General features: G+C 35.7%; 2 long non-coding RNA genes across 2 annotated transcripts; one reads left to right on the top strand and one right to left on the bottom strand.

Moving 5' to 3' along the window:
* The first annotated feature begins 301 nt into the window (after positions 1-301).
* LOC149776273 (uncharacterized) lies at positions 302-2059 on the top strand. Its single transcript, XR_016416278.1, has 2 exons — positions 302-1160; positions 1718-2059. It is a non-coding gene; the product is annotated as an uncharacterized LOC149776273 (long non-coding RNA).
* A 3550-nt stretch (positions 2060-5609) lies between these two features.
* LOC149776272 (uncharacterized) lies at positions 5610-23863 on the bottom strand. The gene is made up of 3 exons (XR_016416279.1): positions 23817-23863; positions 7960-8054; positions 5610-6743 (listed from the first exon to the last, which is right to left on the bottom strand). It is a non-coding gene; the product is annotated as an uncharacterized LOC149776272 (long non-coding RNA).
* Between the last annotated feature and the right edge of the window lie 1492 nt (positions 23864-25355).

The following is a 25355-nucleotide window of genomic DNA, read 5'->3' as shown; positions in this document are numbered from 1 at the left end:
GAGGAGTCCTTTGACAAAGGCACAGTGAATGCAGAAAGAATTCATTTAGTACGTAGAACAACAGTTAATGCAGATGTTAAAAATCATTATGATCATGACAAAGACTTCACTGTGTCTTTTATTAAAGGCTATATGGTTGAGGTTCTCTCTGATTCTTTTGGCCTGCACACCAAAGGATCAATCTCAACAGTCTTCATCCCAAAAAAGCAAAGGATAACAGGTTGTCTGAGGCTCAGCAAGAAAAGAGTTAAGCAGTATGTTCATAGTACTACAGCTGGGACTCCTGTATATGCAGTTCCTTGATGTTTGCCAAGTACCTGACAGGACAAGGTTACTAACTGCCTTCGAGTACATGATGGCAGTTGATTCACACAGTAAATATGCACTTGAAATTTTGCGTTTTCTTGCCCACCAGCAAGCATCACATAGCTTGCATGCTGCCAACAAGTCTTGGTATGGTTTATTTGTGACCACTGAGGCAAAATAGATTCACATATTCCTGAGGACCTTCAGATGGAACATATTGTCAGGAAAATTTAGAAACTAGTTAAAAATGTTGGGTCTAACAGCTTCATGGGATTGATTTCAAGAAAATCATGAGCTCTAGCTGGTAGGTCCCATGTTGCAGAACAGTATGACCATGCTGCTGGTTGTCATGTTTACCCTGACCCAGAGTAGCCCCAGTTGAAACATGTATAATCAAAGTAATTCTGACAAGCCATTGTTTGATGTTAAACATTGCCGCAGGCTACCACTAGTCCATTACGTAAGATTGCCGTAGCTAGAAGTGGAGAGCCAAACCTCGGAGTTGCGAAGCTACAGATAGCCAATTGTCACCTAGGTGTGGAAATGTTTATCCCAAATCAAAAGAAGTTGCCGGTAGAAGTGGGAGTGTCTTAACTTCTTTTCCCTGCAGACAGACAGACAGGTTGAACTGGCCGCTAAGACGATTGGACAGGGTCACAGAGCCACCCAATCAGAATCGAGATAGGGGAGAGACCTTGATTTGGGTAGAATGATATCTCCGCGTCTGCCGGCAAGAATTAGTTCGCTGAGAGAAATTACCCAGAGGAGAGGTTAGCATAACTCCGAATAGCCATTCGTTATTGGTGGGAAAATCTTAGAGCAGGAAATTCTAAGTACAGAGAGCTTCAAATAAGGTCAGTGGGCTATTTGTTTGGTCTTTGTGGAATGCGACTGCATTTTAATTGTAGGTCGTATGTATACTTTATTATTACTAGAATCATAGTACGAAGAATTACTTTGTTTTGTTAATATGTTTGCATATTTTGAAGAAATGAGTTGATATTTGTAAAGAATTATATAGCTTGCTAGCCGTCGTAGAGTTAATATTGTAATTCGTTGCTATGTGGGTATTTTATAGTAGACTAACACATGTGTTCATATGATTATAGATTTTGCCATTGTTGAATATTTGTAATGTACAGACATGTGTCTGATTGTTGTCAGATTGTAGTACGATGAGATTAAATATATATGTGTATATACTGTCTGACGCAATGTATTGATGTCTGTATGACAGTTTGCTGATACTGTGTTATTACTCCATTGTTTACCCTGCAAGAAGTGTGTGGGAATTTTTATGTGTACGCATGCGTGTCAGAAACCGTGATGGCCTTATCTGATGATTAATTGATGATCTAGTGTGAGGTGAGATTCAATAAAACATATGTTAACACCTTGTGGTTTTTCACAGGAAGCTTTGAGGGACAGACCAGTTACAGTTTGGTCCCATAGTCTCAGATAGAGAGACGGAGAAAAGGAGAAGGAAGGAGAGAAGTCAGGAGAAGTTGAAGTCTGGGAGCGAAATTGGAGGAGGAGATAGAGAGGGAAACGGAGTCGAAGTGGAGTTAGAGAACGGAAAGAAGGAAGGAATTACCGGGAAAGAAATAGATGAGTAGATGCAAAGACATGGGGAAAATCGAACTCACACTGTAAATCACGGGATGAATTAGGCTGTCACTTGGTCGAGGGAAAGACGAGTGATTGGAAGTTATCGTTTTAAATTATCAAATTTATTAAATTGTTATTGATTGAATTTCATCTTCGTGTTCTCTATAATTTAACCGTCAGCATAGCTGACTGGGGGCTCAGAGCTGTAAATCTACCTCGTCACTAATTTAACTTTCTAACCTCATGAGCCAGGGTGGAACTTCCATCATAATTTAATTAAAATATATTGGAAGAACCCCACCCCAATGCGTGCAAACATCACACTGGTGTTCTTGTTCAAGCTCAGCTGCATTAGAAAAAGAAGGCCTTTGAAGAAGAGCTGATGATTATCAAAGACCTGAGAGATATTCATCTATTTAAGATACAAATATAGAGAGTCTTTTATAAATTTGAAAAGAAACTTGTTCCTACAGATGGATCTTTATCCCAACAAGATTATGAAGCATGGATTCAGCACCATAAATTTATGTTTGATTTATGTGACAGGAAAATAAATAGTTATTATTCTTCACACAATGATGAAGTACATGTATGTGAGTCACATGGATAAAACTGCTTTGCATAACATTGTGTTACGTGTTTAGGCTCTTTTAAACAGTAACAAGAAAAAGTGAAGACAACAAGCTTTGTAAAATTAAACAATCCCTAGAAAAACAAGGTAAAAATGAGAACAAGAACTTATGGTTTGAAGAATCAAATCCATAAATAATCCAATAGTAATCCAAGAATTAAAACATAAAAGTCCTAGTAATAAAATGTTGTAAGGAATCTGAGTTCGAGTCCCAATGAAATCCAAAATGGAAAGTGATGATGTGTGCTGTAGTCAGTGTAGTATGGATGTGTCAACAGTTCTATGTTGAAATTTAGAAAATAATATTCCAGTGTTTCAATTCTGTACATTTTGATAACTTTCTTGGTCCAAGAATTAATTTTGAGCATTAGTATTTCCAGTAAAAAATAATATCTTAGAATCCAAATGATTTGAAGAAAAATTAAACAAACTGGTCACAACAAAAAACACCTGAACATCTCCAGAGTAAATGCAAGACTGAAATTATTTGTCAGTACATCACTATTAAATCTGGCTACTGCAAAAAACAGATGAAATGATGAGGGTCAGTCCACTAGAAAAACCAGAATTTCAAAATAATTGCTACTTGTTTCTAGAACAACATAGAAGCTTTTTACATCTGATATCATGTACTCCCGGTACAGACTCGATTTCACTCTATAAATCCCACACTAAGAAAGAATAAAAATAAGTTGTTTACTTATCATGAATTAAGGTTAGGAAATAGGCCAGCTTTAGATACAGAGTTTCCATATTATTGTTTACAAAAAACTGAGCTTCATTTCTGGAAAATATCTAAACCAGTTAATAAAACTACAGTCGCATGTATATGAATTTTTAAAAAAGAATTGTTTAAAAACCAACAAACAATTAAATTAAATCAAGTATAAATTAAATCAAATATACATAACACATCCCCCATAAAGAAAAAGATTTATACGAAAAAGCTTTTTTTTACCATAGATTAATTATATACAAGGTTTAAAAAAACCAAGATGAATTATACAAAGTGTACGTGAAATAATACATCTCTGTACTCAGGAAAGTGCATCTGCTATTAAATTATCTTTTCCCTTGATGTACCTGATGTCAGTATTATATTGCTGTAACAATCTCCACCTTAGTAATCTTTTATTTTTATTTTTCATCTTGCCGATGACAGTAAGGGGGTTATGGTCACTAAACATAACAATCAAAGAAGGAAATGAACTATGTAAACTTCAAAATGTTGTAATGCCAGTATCAAAGACAAACATTCCTTCTCGATTGTTGAATAATTTCTTTCGTACTTATTGAATTTCATCGAAAAATAGCACACTGGATGATGAGCACCATTTTCGACGGCTCCCACCCCAACATCACTTGCATCAACAGACAATTTAAATGATTGGCTGAAATTTGGAGCTGTAAGAACTGGCACACTTTTAAGTATATCTTTTAACTTATCAAAAGCCTCCTGAGATTTTTCAGTCCAAAGAAGCTTGTTTTTCTTGCTCAATAAATTGTCAGGGTTTGGCAATTTTGGAAAAATTGGAACAAAATTTCTGATAGTATCCAGCCATACCTAAAAATCTCATCAGTTACTTTTTACTAACAGGCACAGGGAATGTAGAGATAGCCTTGACCATAGCATCTATAAGTTTAACTTGTCCATGTCCCAAGATATGTCCTAGAAATGTTACACTAGCGTGGCAGAACTCACTTTTGGATAAATTAATTGTCAAACTTGCATCAGTGAGTCTGTCAAAGAATTTCCGTATTGTTGCTAAATGTTCTTTCCAGGTGTCGATGTAAATGATAAACATCATTGATGTAAGCATCACAATTATCTAGACCAGAGGTAATCATATTCATTAGACGTTGAAAAGTACTTGGCGAAGCCTTAATCCCAAATGATATCACTTTATATTGATGAAGCCTGTCTAGAGTCACGAGTGCCAAAATTTCCTTTGCTCTTGCTGTCAGTGGAATTTGCCAAAATCCTTTCAGAAGGTCAAATTTGGTGACTTACTTGGCATTTCCGATTTTATCAAAGCATTCATCAGTTCTTGGTAATGGAAGTTAATCTGTTTAGCCGCACTGTTCACCTTCATAGAATCAGTGCACATACGGAAAGTTTTATATGGTTTCGGAACAAGTATACATAGTGAACTCCAGTCACTTTTACTGGGCTTTATCAAATCATTCTCCAGCAAATACTGATTTGTTTTTCAAGCATTCCGGTTTGAGAAGGTTCATTCTGTACGGGTGTTGTTTCACATGTTTGGAATTTTACAATTTCAACGTCGTGGAAAATTTTGTTTGTTCTTGTATGAACATCTGGATGCGGGAGGTTGTGGGTTCGATTCCGAGCCGAGTCATACCAAAGACTTACAAAAATGGTACTAACAGCTGCCTTCCTTGTAAATATCATGAGCTTTACCAGTGAGTACACATTTGCAATTATAGGTTCCAGTACTCTCTTGGCCACTTCAAACCTTCAGCATTTTTTTTTAAATATGGAAAATAGCTGTCTGCTTCTTTTTCCAGAGAAGGAGGTACTAACTTGATATTTCTTGAAACCTCAAAAGTAGGGGAGTGTTTTCCCGTTGTCAGTTCTAGTTCTTTTAAGCTAATCTGAAATTCCCATTCATCTTTTCTTTGCATTTGCTCTCTTTTTGCATCTTCATCTTTTCTCAAATTGTATTTGCATTTGTATTTACTCTTTCTGAAACTGCATTTGTCTTACTTCCCTCTCTCTTTCCATTCGTATCTTTTCTATCTGAAACGGAATCTATTTTATCTCTAATTCCAATTTTTTTAAAACTACTTCCATTTTCAAAATGTATATCCACTCCTGGGTATAATTTTTTTAAAAAGAACTCTACCTTTGACGATATTGTAAAAGTAAAAGCTTGCTGATTCCACTAAAGATTTCAAAAATTGTTAAATAATACATGGGATTTAGAAAAATATCTTGTATTATTAATTTTGGGTATTTTAGCAGGTAATAGTCTTAATTCTTCCTGTCTTTACCATTATTTTAAAAAGAATTTGCCATGGTGTCATGAAGAAGAAACTGATATAAAAATATACGCTTTAATGCATCATTTCTGTGTCTAACATGGAGCCATCTGAAACCAGTTTAGATCCCGTTTTGTTGCCACATCAGGATCAACTTTTTTATAACTACTATCATAATGCCTAATTTACAGAGTAGTCCATAATATGCTTAGCTATAATTGCCACAGAGTTCACAGATAGTCCAGTGTGATACACACAAAATACAGCATATATCTCTTTAGTTGAATTATAAATCATTTTGTGGGTTTTAAACATGGGATAAGTAATTACATGTTCAGGTTGCTGGGAATGAAACTGTACCATGCATGGAGTCTCCTCAGGTCTTTCACAATCCATCCAGAATATTGATCCTAGGAGTTTCTTGGCAAGTTCAATGCCATATGCGCACTGTTGCAACTTGCAGTATACAATTGGCAATGGAAACTCGTGCTTATTTCTGTGCAACTCCAAAAATAAAGGCTTGTACACATGATCATAAGTACCTTCTACAGTGTGCCTTCCCCCAGTTGATGATTTATGAGACCTAATATTAATGGAAATATTTTCATTCAGAACTGGTGTGGTGCTTAAAATAGTAAACCTTTTCATTCCTAGGCTTCTGTGAATGTCTCTGTGCTGTCTGACTTGCTGTTGCAGTAACTGCAAGGACTCTTAGGCAGTTTTGTATACTAGGCCTTATATTGGAAAGTCTCTTGAAATCTGGTATAAAATAGTCCTCCCCCCCACTCTAAAACGCAGTGGGCCTCATCAACTACAAGATAAGTGATGTCACATTTTTGGGATATTGTCCCCGGCTTTTCAGCATGATATACGGCGTCTTCAGGGATGTCCAATCAAATAGGAGATATGACTAGTTTGTTCAAAGTCAATACCCGTTTTAAGATGCAAAATTCGAACCTTCAACTTCTAGATCTCTTGTTGCAGAATTGAGTTTAATGGTACAGGTTTAATAACAGTGCATCTTTTTCAAGTACATATTATGAGTAATAGGGCAGTATTTCAAACATGAGCAACTTCCTATATCCTGTTGGTAGTACAGCAACTGTATCCTGTTTTTCTAGTGACTTTTTCCTTGTTCAGCAATTCTAGCGCCATTTTATGCTGTATGCAACTTCATGGCATTTTACTGTATTATCTGAAAGGAAAAATGTTTTCTTTAGTTAAAGTAAACCGATTTATTCTACACTAATTTGATGGATTTTTCAGCAATAAATTTCACATTAAATAAAACTGGTCAGCAAGCAAAATTTTAGTGTTTACTTTAATGTAAATGGGGCCAGATAGATAATACTGGGGAACCCCTTTCTAACACTGGTTGATATCTTGTGTAAGAATGTTCTCTAGCTAAATATAGTCATTTCAAAGGTATGACCCTAGCATACATGAATTATTATGAATAGTGTTATACAAGGATTTCACTGTTGGCCCTTCAGATTTTCATCATAAGCTTCTCTGTCAAATATATCCAAATAAATTTTTAATTTAGGCCATAATTGTATCCATTAAAAGACTTACAAATAAAAAAGTGGGGGAAGCTTCAATCTATATTATCAGATTTGGTTTAAAAGCAGGCTCAAGATGATATATAACACAATAATAAATGAAAGACAAAATATGCACAGTTCCTTCATGTTTATTGAACACATGGAAAATGGTAATCTGTTTCCGCAATATATGCTTCAGAGACTTTTGGTGACAAGTTATACCTTCATCTCTGATTTTTGATAATTGCAAATGATCTGTATCTGTTAAGTGTGCAACAAAACTAGATCTGGAGATATTATGTATGGCGAACTCGGCGTGAGTAAAATTAAAAATATTAATGTGAGAGAAGCAAAATCAGATAATGATGTGGCAACAGTAAGATACGTAGACAGTAACCACAACATAATCAGAACTGAGATTGATGATAGTTTACTATCCACTGGTGATACAATGACTGGTTCTTTCACTATGACTAATAATAAGATTCCTGGTCTTGGAGAACCAGAATCAAACGATGATGCTGCAACAAAAAAATATGTCGATGATAGCAATATTCCAATCATGAATTTGTTAATGACAATCAGTGATGAAATGACCATATTTAGAACTAAATATTCTAATCATGTAACCATGTTTAAAAATTTTCGTAGAAATACAAATAGAACCATGCATGGATATTTTATGAAATCCATCAGTCATCAACATTAGGCTGTCTGGCATTAAAAATATTACCGACAGTGTAGTATATACAGTAGCCTCTGGATCAGCATTATGGGAACCACTCAATAAATCCATTAAACATCGTGCTGAGGTTACCGACATATACAGATTCTCAGTATTCAGCGTTAATCATTTAAGGTACCTACCACATTTGCACTGCGTCGTTATCCAGTTAGTGGATCCTCTGGATCAGTGTTAGTAACACTGGATCAAAACGACAAGGAAACGTTCGTGGTGGTATCTGAAGAATTAAAAAAACTCGGTTTGTTTTAAAATTGATGTCTTAAATTAATCGTTAAACTATCACTTAGAGTGTTCCTGTTACACAGAATAATGAACTCCCCAATCGACGTTCAACATTGAAGGGTATACAGTAAAATAAAAAGAAAAATAAAGAAATACCGCAGACGTGTTGTTGTTACTGATATAATTGTATACTGTGCATCTGCGGTCATTGCTGGAACACTAACGGTCATCAGCATTGTCAGCATCATACATGATAGCACCAGTGATAGGAATTGGTGTTTTATTTAAAAACAGGAGCTGCTGGTTAATATCATCGCAAAATAAAATATCCACATTTGCGGTTGATAGATTACACGAGTGTATATTAAAGTTGCATACAGCAATGCTAGCATACTCCATATTATCTTCGTTGATATAATCAGATCTCAGCGATGGAATAATATCAGATCAAGAGTTCACAGAAATGATTAAGATTTACCACATGGCAACGACAATGATGCAATCATTTTCATCGACTACGACAAACAATATTAAACCCTCTTTTTGAATTTAGAATCGGGGGTTTAACAAATAATAATGTTGTTATCACAAGAATTACTATAATAGATCGTCGCTAATACAAGACCGTTGAAAACCACGATGATTTCAACAAACTCAACCAATCCTGAGTTGAGCATTAGCTTTCCAACTATGATTCCATCGAAAGAAATAGCACTAGCACATTTGCAACTGTATCAAAGCTGACCAAATATTAGAGTAAAACCAATCGGTGGGTTTAAAGAAAAATTATTCAACGGTATTTAAATACAAAAATAAACCCGATGGAACACTAGACTGGAATGGTGTGAGTATACATACGGGCAGTTATATCGAACAAATCAACGATGAATTCAAGCGTAGCATCAAATCTATAATAGAAAAATAATCCAAAATTGCTATTTCGGTTCATGAACCAACATTATCAGCCGCGATAGAAATAAACTCGCTAGATTATGCCGTCAATATGTATCAATCATCGATCAGAGCCGTGTTAGGATGGCCAGAAGTACAACCATCAGCACTTGCAGAGATGCCGCAACCATAAAACTATCCCGTGGTCGTATAATACAAGTTTATTATCGGGTACTGAATTATTTTATTTCACTACGTTTCATGGTAAAAGGCTTCCTGGGATAAAAAAAACCATTATATGATTATGACAATAATAGAAAGCCGATCATCGACGAAAAACTTATCAAATAATTTTCCTATGCAATTAAGTCTGAACACCAACAAATAAGCAGCAGACTACAAAATTTATTTTCCAGTATCGCACAATATTACAACGATGATATAAAGCAACATATCATTGAAACGATACAACATTTAAATCGGGTTACATCAGATCTCGAGCATGTCAATAAAATTATCATTGGAACAATGATTGATGCCGGTTATTAGTTCTTTGATTTCAGCCGCCCCTACAAGACAATATTCAAACCATTGTTTCTAAGACACTATAAAGTTACTAATGAAGATCTACCAGCATTTGTATTTCCTGAATTTAATGACGACGAGCTTACGATAAAATCAAGGAAATGATTGATGAATATTTTCCAGTGGTATTAGAATCATGGAAAAAAATAATCCCACCAACAAATGATATCCTCAACCATACGGTGGTGGTCGGCATGTCTCTCAAGGTATTGTTAATATCACGTCAACAATCGCATTTATTCTTGTATGTGATGTAATTGATGGTAGTTATCAAGTATATATTGAAAAGTCCAGTCAGGCCAGCAGTATTTTATATACGTTTACACCTCAAGCACCCGCTGAGATTTTTTATTGTGATGGAGCCTGTTAATCCAGTTTATCTGTGATGTCATAATCCGCTATTATCATGGATGCATTTCAAATTTACTGACCATACTGGACTCTGTCCTTTTTTAAGAAATGAAGTCTTAAATATAAATCAATATGCGTGTTCATAGATCTCATGACAGAGCCAAGAAAAGTATTAAAAATTCTGTTTATGAGTCAATTTGGCGTTTTACAAACAATTACTTATGTGGTGTAGTGAAGGTACCATCATGCGAGAGTTTTTGTATACAACAATAAGGTACTTGAATGTGCCGTCAAAACAATCTTGACAGTTCCACACAGAAAAAATTTTTTGTTAATATAATTATTGATGAATATGATGATGAAATTATTTTTGTTAACACAAGAACAGTTAAATGAACTGCGATAGCATATTATTAAGATTGTGTGCAATAGTTACCAAATTCTTAAGTATGCACATTCTTACCTTAAATTTGATAAGCTTAAAAGAATAATCAGATTCAGAATAAAAATATTATTATCAGAATGAATATTATCAGAATAAAAATAAACATTATAATCTGAATAAATATTATCAGACTAAAAGTAAAAAAAAAATATAATCTGAATAAATATTATCAGAACAAAAATAAAAACCAAATATTATAATCTGATTCTGAATAAATATTTTGATTCAGATTTAAAACAGAAATATTTTTTTACTATAACCAGAAATTAATAATTCCCAATGACTTTGTCATCGAAGTTCATACTTTCTCTTTGTTTAGCTGTTATCACAGTCTGTGGTGACAGCACTTTCACAATCACTAGTGACTGTGTCACTGCTTTCACTTTCACTTTTACAATGGATCATGTCACTCGCACAAATAATCTTTCCTAACTGTCTTACACGCCCATTCACAATCTTTTTTGTTTCACACTCGCGAGACAATTCTGATAGAATTTTCTCAATCGCATATGCGAGTGAAACGAATTGTTTAACTTCTGTTTCTTCGACGGTTGCCAAGGCTTGTGTCATTGACTGCTGGGGCAATCTAATGAATTGTTACTCGGTTGGTAATGTATATTTACCCTGGTATCTTTATTCCTGATTGATTCAAAATGACAAATAATTTTTTCAGAGTCAAGTTTATCAGAAATTTGTACACCTTCATCATGTAAGTTTTTAATCTCACAAATAATTGAATATTTTGGGAATTCATTATATGATAAATATGAATTTAAAATTTAAAAAAATATTTACACAGCATATATTTACAGTAGTATATATGGACGACACAACCATTAAGTTACCAAACGATATTTAAGCAGGTCCAGAGGGTATGTATAATTTTAATTCTAAGGACGGCACAACACATATATTTACTGTATTTACAGCACATATATACATATCAAGCAATTTACATCATTAGATACTTACATCAATTAATCAATTAAGCTATTGACAGCATGAAGCTATTTACAGTATTATATTTATATACGATTAATGGAACACACACACGCAGGGACCTTCTCTACAATCGACATATTAATGCTGATAACTGCAGAAGAAGACATTTGCACACCTCCATCAAAATCAACCTGGGAGTGCAAAATAGAATCCACCACGTGGTGACATGGTGGGAAAGTGTCCATGAATTTTTAGTTATCATTATATTTTTCTGTTGAACTTCGATAAATCCCCACTTATTACTAATGAAAATTGTGATTATCGTCCACCGTGGACAAATTTGACATTCGCGGGATTGGAACGCCAGACCTCGAGTATGAGAATCCACCACGTTAGTACTAACGTTACCTAACTGGCAATTTCTACAAGTGATCAGTATACTGAATGGATCACAATTGTTGTACAATTGGGTTAACTGCAGCATGGATTTGTTTCAATTTCCAAACACTGTATAAAATACCTGCATTTAATAATCGCACATACATTTCTGCCGGATATCGTTCGGGAGTTAAAGTATATGGAAATCTAAAAAAAAATTACCTGGGTTGCACGCAGAGGAGGCATGTACAATGCACACCAAACTTGTACACGATATATTTCTGGTTTTTCTGAATTTATCAGGGACGAAGTCAGAAGATGTAACATGCAAGGGAGAGCGTGTGTGTGTGTTATTAGGATTTTTAACGTAGCTTTAACAATTTTTCAGCCATATCGCTACAATGTCTGCATTGTTGTAGTTTATAGTGATGTCCAGCACTGATGCATCATGCCGCAGACATGTAGCATGATGTCCCACCCAATCACGTTATCCTGACACCAGGCATACCAGTCCTAACACTAACCTCTTAATACTGAGCGCCAAGCGAGGCAGCTGTTAGTACCATTTTTATAAGTCTTTGGTATGACTCGGCCGGAGATCGAACAAGAGAGAGGGACACACACTGATGTAGTAAATGGATGAGTCAAGCGGGACAAAAATTAGTGTGTGAGTCACAACAAAAAAATAAATAATCGCGACAGTGATATAATATTATGCAGCAACAAGGGAGACTACTGCTTATTTACTGTATCGAAGAATATTCAAAATAGAGTTAATGTAGACTGTCCTTGTCTGCATCTAACACAGTCGGGAGATATTGAAATAGTATTCGCTGATTATATTTCTTTGAATACGACAATCTGAATATTTTTTCCTTGACACGTAGCACTAAAGGTGTGAAAATATCAAAATATTGTCCAGCTGCATTCATTGATTGAAATAGTATTTCTTCGCCAGTCTCCACGTTCACGGATTTAACAACTTCTGCGCGTTTATCGTGATTACCAGTTTTACCAAATTTGCAATTCTGTCTTTGTTTGATAGCTCATAAACTATTTAAATAGTTATCAAGTTTCTTTCCGTTCATGTGATTAATCACAAAAAGATCTTCGAATAGTCCATGAAAACATTCATATATAAATTTATTACATAAATATCTTATTTTTCCAACAGTAACTCTGAGATAACCAGCATTATCAACAACACCGACTAGTTTTGTCAGTCAACAGTTCTTGATAATACCATCACGAGATACCTCATAATTTTCAACGATGGCTTGCTTCACAAATTCATTTCGTCCAGTTATATAACATTATTTGTCTAAATTATTATTCTAATGTTAGAGTGAAAATCTGGCGAGATAGTCTTCTGCGTTTATTTTTCTGATGATTTTGTCATTGCGGCTTATTTTTTAAATCATGATATGGTTTTAACTCTATGTATTTTTTACCATCCCACTGCACACTCAACTGCGTTTCTCCTCTAACACCAAAACTACCTTTTAAACAATGCTTTGGTCCTAGACTCCCTCTTCGCACGCTTTCCATGTGAAGTCCACATAATTAATTTCGCAAGACCGATTACAAGGTGTTTTTGAGCCAATCGTTAACCATATATATGTGTGTGTGTGTGTGTGTGTGTGTTCCTTAATTATAATATGAAGGAATTTGCGAGATTATCTACAATGAAGCCTTCTAAAGCTAGATTCGATCTTGACAGAATGCGCCGCCAAGTTGGCGATTTGAACGAGCTAACAGTCAACAAGCATCATATTGCTTATGCAGACAAATAAGACTTAATCAATCGTATCCGTGATGATAAGGAATTTCACGACGATGGCGCGGCTCAGATGTGTTCAACATTCAAAATCATGCATGAGACCGAAGGTGGTATTGATGCTACAATGAATGACCAACGAGCAAAGAAAATCATTGATCATCTCGACAAACAAAGATACATTTTAGGATAAAATTTATCGTAGCGGTAGATAAAGCCAAGGTAGACGACACATGGATTATTCGTAAAAAACGTGACCCTGTTAGATTACATCACACTGGAATTATTATAAAGTTAAGTAAAAATTCCAAACCAGAAACGTTAACCGGTATTGACAAACCATACTATGAACGAGCATATCCTGTGACGGCAGTAGTTTATATGACACATCCGCTGAATGATAAACCTAGCGTTGATGATCTCAAACCGATGAAAATTTTGACCCTGAATTGTGTTGTGCAGCGAGTTACAAAACATTTTACAAACGCAATACGTGGAAATGGTTTAACGGATTTACGACGTAAAAAAATAAATGATTGAGCTGAGCGTATTAAGGAACACCGGGATATAATTAACGACGTCACCCAGCTTGAAAAAAAAATTTCAAATTTCCGATAAGGATCAAAACAATAACCGGCGAGATTTTGTACGAATCGAAGCATAAATCGAAAGGAGCTTCGATAGAGATCATAACGCGCACGCGTGGACGAACGATATAACAACACTACCACGAGATAGAACTGTAAAATTTTATAAAGGTGATATTTTTACTGTTAAAAATGAGGTTAATAAAAGTGATCCTGTATCTATATGGTTGTTTCAAAGTTGTGAATATGAAAATTATGATCAGTTTGTACAAGCTAGAGGAGACATTTATCGATCTGAGTTTCTCCACTCAGAAATGAAAATTCTTGCGTTGAAATATACCGCGGACAACGACAATGTCATAATTGTTTTACTGTTTCATCATTTGCTGACCATGCTGCCAGGAAAAAAATTCATGGAAATCGACATGATCGGAATTTCTTGCCGATGCCCAACACAACTGTGTCGAATACGAACACGGCGGATTGTGGAATACCAAATATGAGTACAACGATGTTATCTCAATTGATATGGTTGCATGTTATCCCCGAAGTTTTCTTGGAATGCGGGAATGTGCTAAATACTTAAAACGATTTGTTCATCCAACACACGAGATGACCAGAGTTGCGATGAATGGGCCCTTACCAGATTTTGATTTGACTGGATTTGCATATATTGAATCATTTGAGTTTGAGAGTGGTCTTCACCCGATTGTTTATGTCTGGTTTGGAAGACATTTCTCAGAAAAAAAGGTTGAGCTGCAATAGTGCTATTACGATACATGTTTGATGCTAAGATGCTAGCATCGTTCATGCTCAGTGCAGTAATTATATCATATCATTCACAGAAATAAGTTTGGTTGCCATAGCCCCCTGACTATGACGATGTCAGGAACAGAGTTATTGACGACGTCAGGAATGGAATTATTAACATCGATACTAGGGATGGAATTATTCTCGACGAAATCATTGAGTATAAAATTGAATATGAAAATAAACTCGAAAAAGATCTAGGCAGAAAAATAATTGGTAAATTTACTCAGTGTGGTTCATGTGATCATAAACGACATTGTTGTCGACTAATCATCGACCATGTCTAACTTGATTTTATAATAACTGATGCAACAGAGAAAGGCACATTTATAAAGCGGAATAATGCTAACTTGCCGGATGGAACTATACTTGGAACAATTGTGAGCTATATTGATGGTGACTCACCACAGTTTGCTCATTTAAGTTCTTTGATATTAGCGTATGTTTTGATAAATTTATTATTGATGGTAACAGATTCCTGATACCGCGGTTAGAGTTGCCACAGATTCATTTTACATAAATAAAAAATACGCAGAATTGATATAACCATTACTTGGCGCTGATGAATCATGGAGCAAATGGAGAGTGAAGAAAGAAAAGATGCTCAGTTATTCTGAATCCGCCGACGTTGAATCTAAGGATATTTATTATTAAAAAAATAATCAAATATTACAATTATCATCAGCACTGACGGTATATGGGCATACAGCTAGACATAAAAATGTTGATCTCAATGGGTGTGGTTGTTCTGGTAAAACGAAGCGTGCGATTGAAATATTTCTGAAATTTGAGATGGTTGTTTTGACACCTACACATAGACCCACCAGAAAGATGAGCGAGCGTGCAGTAAAATCGCATACTTATCATTGTTTCTGGTGATACATGGACTCCTGAACGAATGGGTAAAAATATATTCCTAAAATCTTTATTTGGGATGGAATATGCACGTTGCCCTTGGAGATGTTAGCAATATTTCTTGACTGGTTATTAACAAAAAATACAGCTATAATTATGTGTGGCGATCATGGTCAACTGCCACCTTTTGTTGGATCATCTCCGCATGAATGTCTAAAAACGTTCGTAGATTATTATGAGGAAATAAATGATGATTACAAAGAGCTTGATAATTCGTTAAAAGAATTTAAAAATTAATCAGGCTGCAGACAGACAAAATACAGTGTGAAATAATGTGTGAAGTAATTCCAGAAACTCCTATGAATGATTTTAGGAATATGTGGAGACCAGATGATTTGATAGTTACAAATAGAAAGATAGTTTGTGATACACTTCAACAACAATTATTTCTGTTACATAAAGAAAACATTTCAAGCTACCTGTACCATTCTGTTTTCGCCCAAAAGATATTCGACGACAAAATATCGATGTTGAAATTCCAGGAATTAATGAGAACTAAAAACTTGCATTAAATGATATTGTTTTAGTTTAGATTGGTACTGTTGAAAAGTATTAAACGCCAGACAAGCATGCTAGACATTAAGATTAACAATCATCGATACAAATATTTGGATTGTTGATGATCTATTGAATGGGCAAATTTAGTTCATTTGGCAATGTTTTTCTAGTACGAAAAATGTCTCAGCTTCTGAGTGTTATCGTAGACTGTGCAGTGAATAATAATCAAATTCAGGAAATCAACGACGATGTAGTTAAGAACCAATTAGCTGGTTATCAGCGATCTAAACAAAAAATGCGACTTTGATCTTGATATTCAGTTTATCATGACACTGAAACAACAACAAAATAATCATTGTGCGAGCTGTAACACAGTAATGTTGTGGCAGTTTTCGAATAATAATCCAAGACCATTTACTGCGGATAGAATTAATAGTAATCTCGGTCTCACACGCGAAAATGTGACGCTGACCTGTCTTGAATGTAATCGACGTCGGAGCGCTGGTGCACTGCTTTCACAAAAGTGAAGGCGGTGGAAATTATGTAACCTAGGGAATTACTTGTAATTCTTCACGTACAAATCCACGTTGATGAGCAGTTGAATCGAATCTATAAATTGCTAATCAGCATCTGGACGGAAGAGGAGGTGCCAGACGACCTGTCCTTGCTCTCCATAGCTGGCAAAAGTCTTGCTCGCATTATTCTCAACAGCCTTATTATGGTAGTGTCAGAAGATAAACTCCCCGAGTCTCAGTATGGTTTTCGCCCAGACCACAGCACCGTTGACATGATCTTCGCAGTGAGACAAGTTCAAAAGAAATGCATTGAGCAAAACATGAATGTGTATGCCGTCCTCGTGGACCTGACAAAGGCTTTCGATACAGTCAACGGAGACGCACTGTGGGTAGTGCTCAAGAAGCTTAGTTGTCCTCAGAAGTTTACAAACTTCATTCAGCTCTTCCACGATGACATGAATGGAGAGATTCTCTCAGACGGTGAACCCTCTGAGAAATTCCCCATAGCTAACGGTGTCAAACAGGGTTGTGTACTCGAACTAGATACTATTCAACCTCTTCTTAACACAGGTACTGCTCCATGCCATCCGTGACCTTGACTTTGGTATATACATCAGATATCGACTGGATGGATCAGTGTTTGATCTCCGTCGCCTAGGTGAAAAAACCAAGACGCAAGAAAGACTCATCACTGAAGCACTATTTGCAGATGACTGTGCCCCCATAGTCCATGAAGACACTCACCTACAGGCAATCATGGTCGGGTTCTCTGAAGTCTCCAACCTATTTGGACTCAAAATTAGCCTAGCAAAGTCCTCTTCCAGCCCGCCCCACACATAGTACCTTCATAACCCTGCATCACCATTGGCGACTGAGCAGCTGAAGAATGTGGACAGTTTCAAATACCCTGGCAGCACAATATCCAGTGATGGCTGCATGGAGAAAGAGATCACTGCGAGGATCCGAAAAGCCAGTCAAACACTCGGACGAGCACAAGGACATAGTCTGTCGACAAACATGAAGGTGTACAATGCAGTTGTCCTCACGTCTCTCTTGTATGGCTCTGAAACGTGGACTGTCTACCGAGGCATATCAGTCAGTTGGAACAATTCCACCAGCGCTCCCTGAGATCCATCATGCAGATCAAGTGGCAGGACCGAATCGCCACCCAGGAAGAACTTGATAGAGCCAACACAACAAGCATCGAAGCCAAACTAATACAGTCCCATCTTCATTGGACTGGCTGACCATGTCATCCGCATGAATCAAAACAGAATCCCAAAGCAGCTGTTCTATGGCAAGCTAGCCCAAGGCAACTGAAGCCAGGGCCGCCCTCGCAAGAGGTACAAAGACAATCTCAAGACGCACAAAAAATGGACAGACCTTCAACCCCACCAGCTCGAGCTCGCTGTCTCGTACAGAAGCCACTGGCGAGTCCTGAACAGAAAAGCCTGTTCCACCTTCGATGTTGACCGCCGCCTGCGTCTTGCTGAAGCTCGTGAGAGACGTCACATGGCTGTATCCCAACCACCCCTAAGCACCGGTGTCCCAAGCCCAACCTGCAACCGCCTGTTTGCATCAGAAATTTGACTCCAAAGCCACATGTGCGTCCACCGTCGATGAGATCGCACAACTTGTCTTCCTTGGCTTGAGAGGCTACCAAGAAAAAGAAGAAAAATTGCAGGTCTACCCATGGATTTACCACGCTGAAAATTGTATGTGTGGTCACATTCATAATATGATCAGTTGCTCCTTTTTTACCCGATTCAAGTTCACCAGGTTCATATAAATAGCTTACAGTCACATAACCTAGTACTGGGTATTTTGAAAAAGAGTCATGTCGTTGTGCTGATATGTGCTTTTGTGATCGCATTAATGGGTTTCATAGAAATTGACCGAGTAACTGCATTATTTAACGCAGCTATTACACTTAGTCTTGCAACCCATTCACGAGATGTCATGTCTTTCAGAACTTTGTTCAGGGATATTTTCTGCGCATACTGATATCTAAACAGTCGCTCAGCAAGTGTTCGATTAAATCGTTCAATGAGTTCCTGATCACGATGAATTGCAGTATGTCCTCGTCTGATTTTGACGTTATGTTGTTTCACCATCGACGTTACTGCACCAAGAAATTCCTTGCCAGAATCAACCTGTAGCAACTGTGGCCATCGCAAGCGTTTTCGTTGATAAATTAGTTCATGCAAGGGACAGGGATATGGCCTTGCTGACTAGGAAATGTATGATGGTACGACGCATAATCTACGAGACTCACGTGTGGTGGTAGTACGTATCGTACCGGATCTCCCCAAAAGCAAGGTCAGCAACAAGAACATTTCGAAAACAGAAACACGGGGAACAAACTAGTAAACAATACGAGTTATAAATACACATAACACGCACATACTTAACATGAAAATACCTATTTAAATCCTTATATATATATCTTTTCTCCTACACAAGCACATACACTAAAATTATATTATAGGTTCCAAAAGACCGAGAGGCACGGTACCAACACTATGAGCTCACAAGTGTCACCGCTGAAATACCCGAGCCATAATGGAACCACTAATTAAGTAATAACTTAAAGAATTTGATCTCTAATAGCCAGTCTGTACAAAAAAGCAAAGGATACGTTACAAAACAAATAGCAAACACATACAGCAAACACTGGACAACACTGATCCATGGCAAGGATCCAATAACTCTTTGTAATAAAACTCCAAGACCAGCCAGAGGCAAGGAGATATTTTACACTAGAGTAGGAGGGTGTATATACCCTAGTTCAAAATTAACTAAATCGAAATTCTAATAAACTTAATACAAACAAAACTTACACGATGGGAGAAAACAGAAACACATAAAATCCTTTAACTTTCGGCACTAGGGGATCCCTTCTATGATGCAAGTCTGAGAGGGACCACACCAATAAACAATAAGCATGGGTAACCGCACAATGCATTTTAATTTTATTTATTTGTATACATACGACTTCCTACTGCGCGTATTGTGTTCACACAGTTACTGTGGTACTTGCCTCTTCTGTGTCAGCTGCACACTGGACATTTTTACTTTTGTTTTTAAATTTGTATACTATATTTAAACCCCTATTCTAATTGCAGAGCTAATTTTTATGTTGATCGCGGCGCATATTTGACATGCCTTTTATGTAGCGGCCGTCTGTAGACAATTGTATAGTTTATTTAATCAAAAGCTGATCGCCATAGATTTCATTATGAAATGTTACGTTGGTTCCTTACAGCACGGGGTTTACTTTGTAATCATAGCATATCAATCAGCAGACGATATTGGGTGTGGTGCGTTAGTGCGTTAGGATTGTTAAAATAGTTTTTCATATTTTTTTAGTGTTGTCGTATCCTTTAACTTTACCCGTTCATATATATATATATATATATATATATATATATATATATATATATATATATATATATATATATATATATATATATATATATATATATATATATATATATATGTGTGTGTGTGTGTGTGTGTGTGTGTGTGTGTGTGTTATTCATAAAGACAGGACCGCTCCGGTGGCCTAGTGGTTAGAGTGTCCGTCTCGAAAATGGGAGGTCGTGAGTTCAAACCCAGGCCATGTCCTACCAAAGACTTACAAAAATGGTATTAACAGCTGCCTCGCTGGGCGTTCAGCATTAAGAGGTTAGTTTTAAGACTGGTCGGCCTGGTGTCTGCGGCATGATCCCCCAGTGCTAGACACCACTATAAACTGCCACACTGCAGAAACCGTAGAGATATGACTGAAAAATTGTTAAAGCTACGTTAAAAAATCCTAATCACACACACACACACACAGAGTGCCGAGATATGAATTTCTTAGTGAGTCAGTTATTTTTACACACACACACACACACACACACACACACAGACAGTGCCGAGATATGAATTTCTTGATGAGTCAGTTATTTTTACACACACACACACACACACACACACACACAATGCCGAGATATGAATTTCTTTGTGAGTCAGTTATTTCTACACACACACACACACACACACACACACACAAAGACAGTGCCGAGATACGAATTTCTTGATGAGTCAGTTATTTTTGCATCTTGCCAAAACACATGCGAAAGAAAAAAAAAAAAAAAACAAACAATTAAAAAAAAAAAATAAGTCCGATTCTTGTTCGGCGTTATATGTTATAAATTGCTCTAAATTATTAGAAGACGATATTACAACATTACGCTTTTGTGCCAGATTGGTGTTTGGGTGGGTGGCATTTATTGGTCGATTGTTCGATAAAGCTGAAATGTGAATTTGAAATGTAATCATTAGTTTCCTGTTGGGCTGCACAGCTAAGTGACTGCGTTAACTCAAGAGTAGATCTGCATGTATATCGTGTTACAACTATATCGTCTTGAATGAGCAACAGACAAAATAATATATATATATATATATATATATATATATATATATATATATATATATATATATATATATATATATATATATAAACAAGTTTACTCACATTCAACAAACAATTTATTTCCATGGAATACAAAGCGAAAATTTCAAAGGAATTTTTAGTATTGTGAATTAAATTCCAAATAGTCTTAAAAGTTCATTCACAAATCACAAAGTATCGAGTGTCCGAATGAATTCCAGCGGAGTTCCTAATGATTTCCAATCTTGAATGTGTTGATGTGCCAATATCATTCCATGTGCTGATATGCTAAATATTTTTATGTATCACAATCATATAATCCAGAATGTCCTTGAATGAATTCACAATAATCCAAAAACTAATTTAGTCCAAAATGATCAATGAGCACTTTATAATTCCAATAAATAATTTAAATTTAAAAAATCCTCTCAAATTATAACTTTACACAACTAAAAGACCGACTCCATTAGACAGGTGTTAAAATAAGAATGAAGAATTTTAATATAAATAACCTTATACACAGACTGTCGCCTGACTCATGACACAGTGGGAATTTCCATGAAATTCGTAAACAAAATCAGGTCTGCTTACCTAAATTTTAGCAAACTACATGGCAAAGATCAGGTAGACCATGTTTTTCCTCCCAATTCTGCAATCATGGAATCATGGACAATAATTTGCTGTGTAATATATTGTTTATAAATGACCATTACAATCTGTTGTCATATATCAAAAAAACAGACAACACAAAAACTTTGACTAAAGTCATTAATTTATCAAACATCAAAGTTTATTATTACGTAAAGAAATATATGAGGAAATTTGCAACAGTAATACCATACATACCAGATATTGGGACATTACATTTCAATATGGGATCTATATTTAAAAAGTGACTATAGTATTGACCTACCTTTCCGTTTGTTTGTACTCCATACCTATTTCCGTTTGTTTGTACTCCATACTTATTTTCAAAACGAAACACATCAAGAATATATAAAATGCACAAAACTTGGTCTCATAAACTAATAATTACTTACCTGTTCTATGGATATTTGATTTGTATTATGTGCTGAATTTTGTCCATAATTATATATTATATTTATTTTGTATTGTGCAATCGACCTTTATCCATAATTGAGGGTAGGGGTTCGGCCCAGCTGACCAATATCTTTGCTTTTATAAACAACATATTACATAGCTAATATTTATATGTGATTATATATCATATATTAAGATTATTGTTTCTTGGAGGTAAACATTTTTACAAATGCTGTGTTCATCGTATATTCATTTTAGAAATTAAGAATGTACTTGAATCAAGTTGTTTACAAATTTGTGTGGAAAATGACCCTCATCATGGTTCTGTTATTGTGTCAGCTTTTTACATAAATGTTGTTAACTTCAGAATTGCTCATTTCATATCTTAACATAAATCTTAGTGGAATAAATTTTAGTTGTATTAATCTTTTATTTGAGAGTATTTATTTATTTAAATTTTTCACTGGAATTACAATGAACTCATCATTAAGTTAGGACTAAGTCACTGTTTAGGAAGTACTGTGAATTCATTCAAAGATATTTTGGATTATATTATTGTGATACGTTAAGACTGTTAGCACATAAACACTATTACCAGCTAATGGCACAGCAGCACATTCAAAATTATAAATTAGACATGTAATAAAACTTTCGGGATTATTTAGGATTTAAATTTCAATACTGTAAGTTTTTATATAATTTTCTGTTACTTGATTTAAGACCATATAGTCGTAGTACCGTAGTGTCATCAAAAACACTGTCAACTCGTTGGCGTTTCAAACCGAACAATTTGTCTTTTATAACACAGTTGTCATATCAGCTTGAGAAAGTCTTTTTTTTTTTTTTCCTTCTTCAGACAACAGATGTAACGTAGTTCGATGTCTTGGATAAGCTCTGAATAATTCCGTAACTTGTGAGTTACCTCCCATTTAATACTTATGTACAAGAGTTACACCTTTTTATTTGTTCATTTTCTTTAATAAAAAAAAAAATATATTAAACTAGACATTACAATTTCGATGCAGACGACATCGTTTATTTATTTTTCTTCTTCATGAAAATGGATTGTTCTACTGACCGGAATAAGACAGCGACCAGTCTGTCTGGATGTTTACATAGCTTCTATTTGCATTCAAACGCGAACAATAATACCATGTTTGGGGCCAGCTGGCGAGAATCAGGCAAGAAATTAGTGATTGGTGAGAGTAGCAATAACTTGGGTAAGGGACCAATATAAAACTGCTCCATAAACGCCAGTCCAGTAAACTGGAGGTCGAGGGTTCGACTCCTCCCTGGAACATTCCGGTATTTTTTTTTCTTCTCAGGTATCTGAGATTGTATTCAAGCCCTTACTAGTATAGTATTCGAGGGTTCGAATCCCGTTTTCGCCATTATTCTGAGGGTCGAAAATGAACATATCCCATCCATCCAGACATCTCACTCTCAACTATCTAAAAGTCTTAATATACCTTCCCGTTTGTTTGTACCCACCAACCGATTTTTTTAAAAAAAGGTAAATTTAATGTGATAAAAAGTTCACAGAACTTAGTCGATTCATTCATTGATTTATAATTTCTAACTCACTTTGAGTAGAGTGGCCCTATCACCGTTATCACCTGCGCGTTTCATACTTAACGGAAGTTATCAACATAATGGACGGACATGCTCGAGATCCATTTCCAGTTCCTGGACAAGTCCATTTTCAGTAAAGGGGTGTATGCACGACTACAGATGTACTCACATATGTCGTCTGCTTTCGATATTGACAATGTCTAAGCAATCAAAGGAAAATAATGACAACAACAAATTTGCCTTTCACGTGGATTTAATAAGCAGTTTAATTTCTATGTTCATGTTTGCAAAGGGATATAATTCCAAACTCTCAACGTTATGGTAACTCACGGAATTATCCGACAGTTACCGAATAGGATGAAATACGTCATTAAGTTGTTTGACGGAAATAAACTAGCCCACAGTGTACGCAATATGGCGCCGTGTTAGTATGAAAGTCCGTTAAGCATGAAAGGTGCTGGGGTTGCCAGTATTAGTCCATTCTGGTCTTAGTCAGGTTAGAAGTTATGAATCAATGATTCAATTGACTTAGTTCTGTCACCCTTTATCACATTAAACCTATTCGTTATTGAAATCGTTAGGGGTAGCAGCAGAGGAGGTGAATATACCACATGATGAAAGGTCCATTTTTGAAAACTAAAGCTTCCTACGAAAACGGAAAAAGGGTAAAGATTTTACGAATTACATAATTTTTTCCCAATTTTATCTAATTAAGTAAATTTCATATTTTACAATAATTTTATGCGTATTATTATTTATTCCCCGCCTTCTTTACTGCTTTTTTTTTTTTTAAATTATAAGGTTTCTTTCAGCGTATATCATCATAAAGATTACAATCGGGCATAAAAAAGAAAGTTTGAAATTTTATCGTTCTGTTATTTTAGATATAAAATATTAAAATAATGTCTGTTGGCGATTGTTTTGACGAATACGTATTTGGTTCAGGCGTAACAGTGCCAGAACCCTGGTTAGGTGGTTGGCTTGAGGCTTTTGGCGGCAAACGCGTAACACCTGTGTGCTTTAATTTAACAAACAAAAACAAAATCAGGAAATTCAACTCGATGTATCATACTGAAAGATGTCTCAAACTTCCTAAAGGAACAGTTATAATATTAAACGACGGTCGTGAAGTTTATCAGGCAGAGGATAAATCGTATTGGGTATTTTTTATGCACATGATGAAAGGTTGAATGATTGGTTATGCGATCCTCTTGTAGATGTTTCTGACCATGTGGTAAAAAAAATCTCTCAAAAAAGAGCAGAAAAAAAGTTGAATAAAACAGTCAGCTTGTCAATCTGAGGCTTTATTAACAAACAAACAAACAAACAAACAACAACAACAACAACAACAAAACCCAGATCATCATTACGTATATTTGTCACTGGTGAAACTTTACAATTATTATTGCAAGTTTTACCAACCTACAAGGTATGCTGACATTTTATACTGGGGCCCCGAAATCTTTGATAGAACCGTTATTTTACCGTTCTGGGACTTCTATCATGTTTGGGGAAACTTCTAAAATCACTAAAATATATAAAATTTTAGAA

The sequence above is a fragment of the Sinohyriopsis cumingii genome, chromosome 18 (genome assembly GCF_028554795.1).
Source record: "Sinohyriopsis cumingii isolate HCF-2022 chromosome 18, ASM2855479v2, whole genome shotgun sequence".
NCBI lineage: Eukaryota > Metazoa > Mollusca > Bivalvia > Unionida > Unionidae > Sinohyriopsis > Sinohyriopsis cumingii.
Note: the sequence above shows the minus strand (reverse complement) of the source record. Positions and strands in the feature narration are given on the sequence as shown.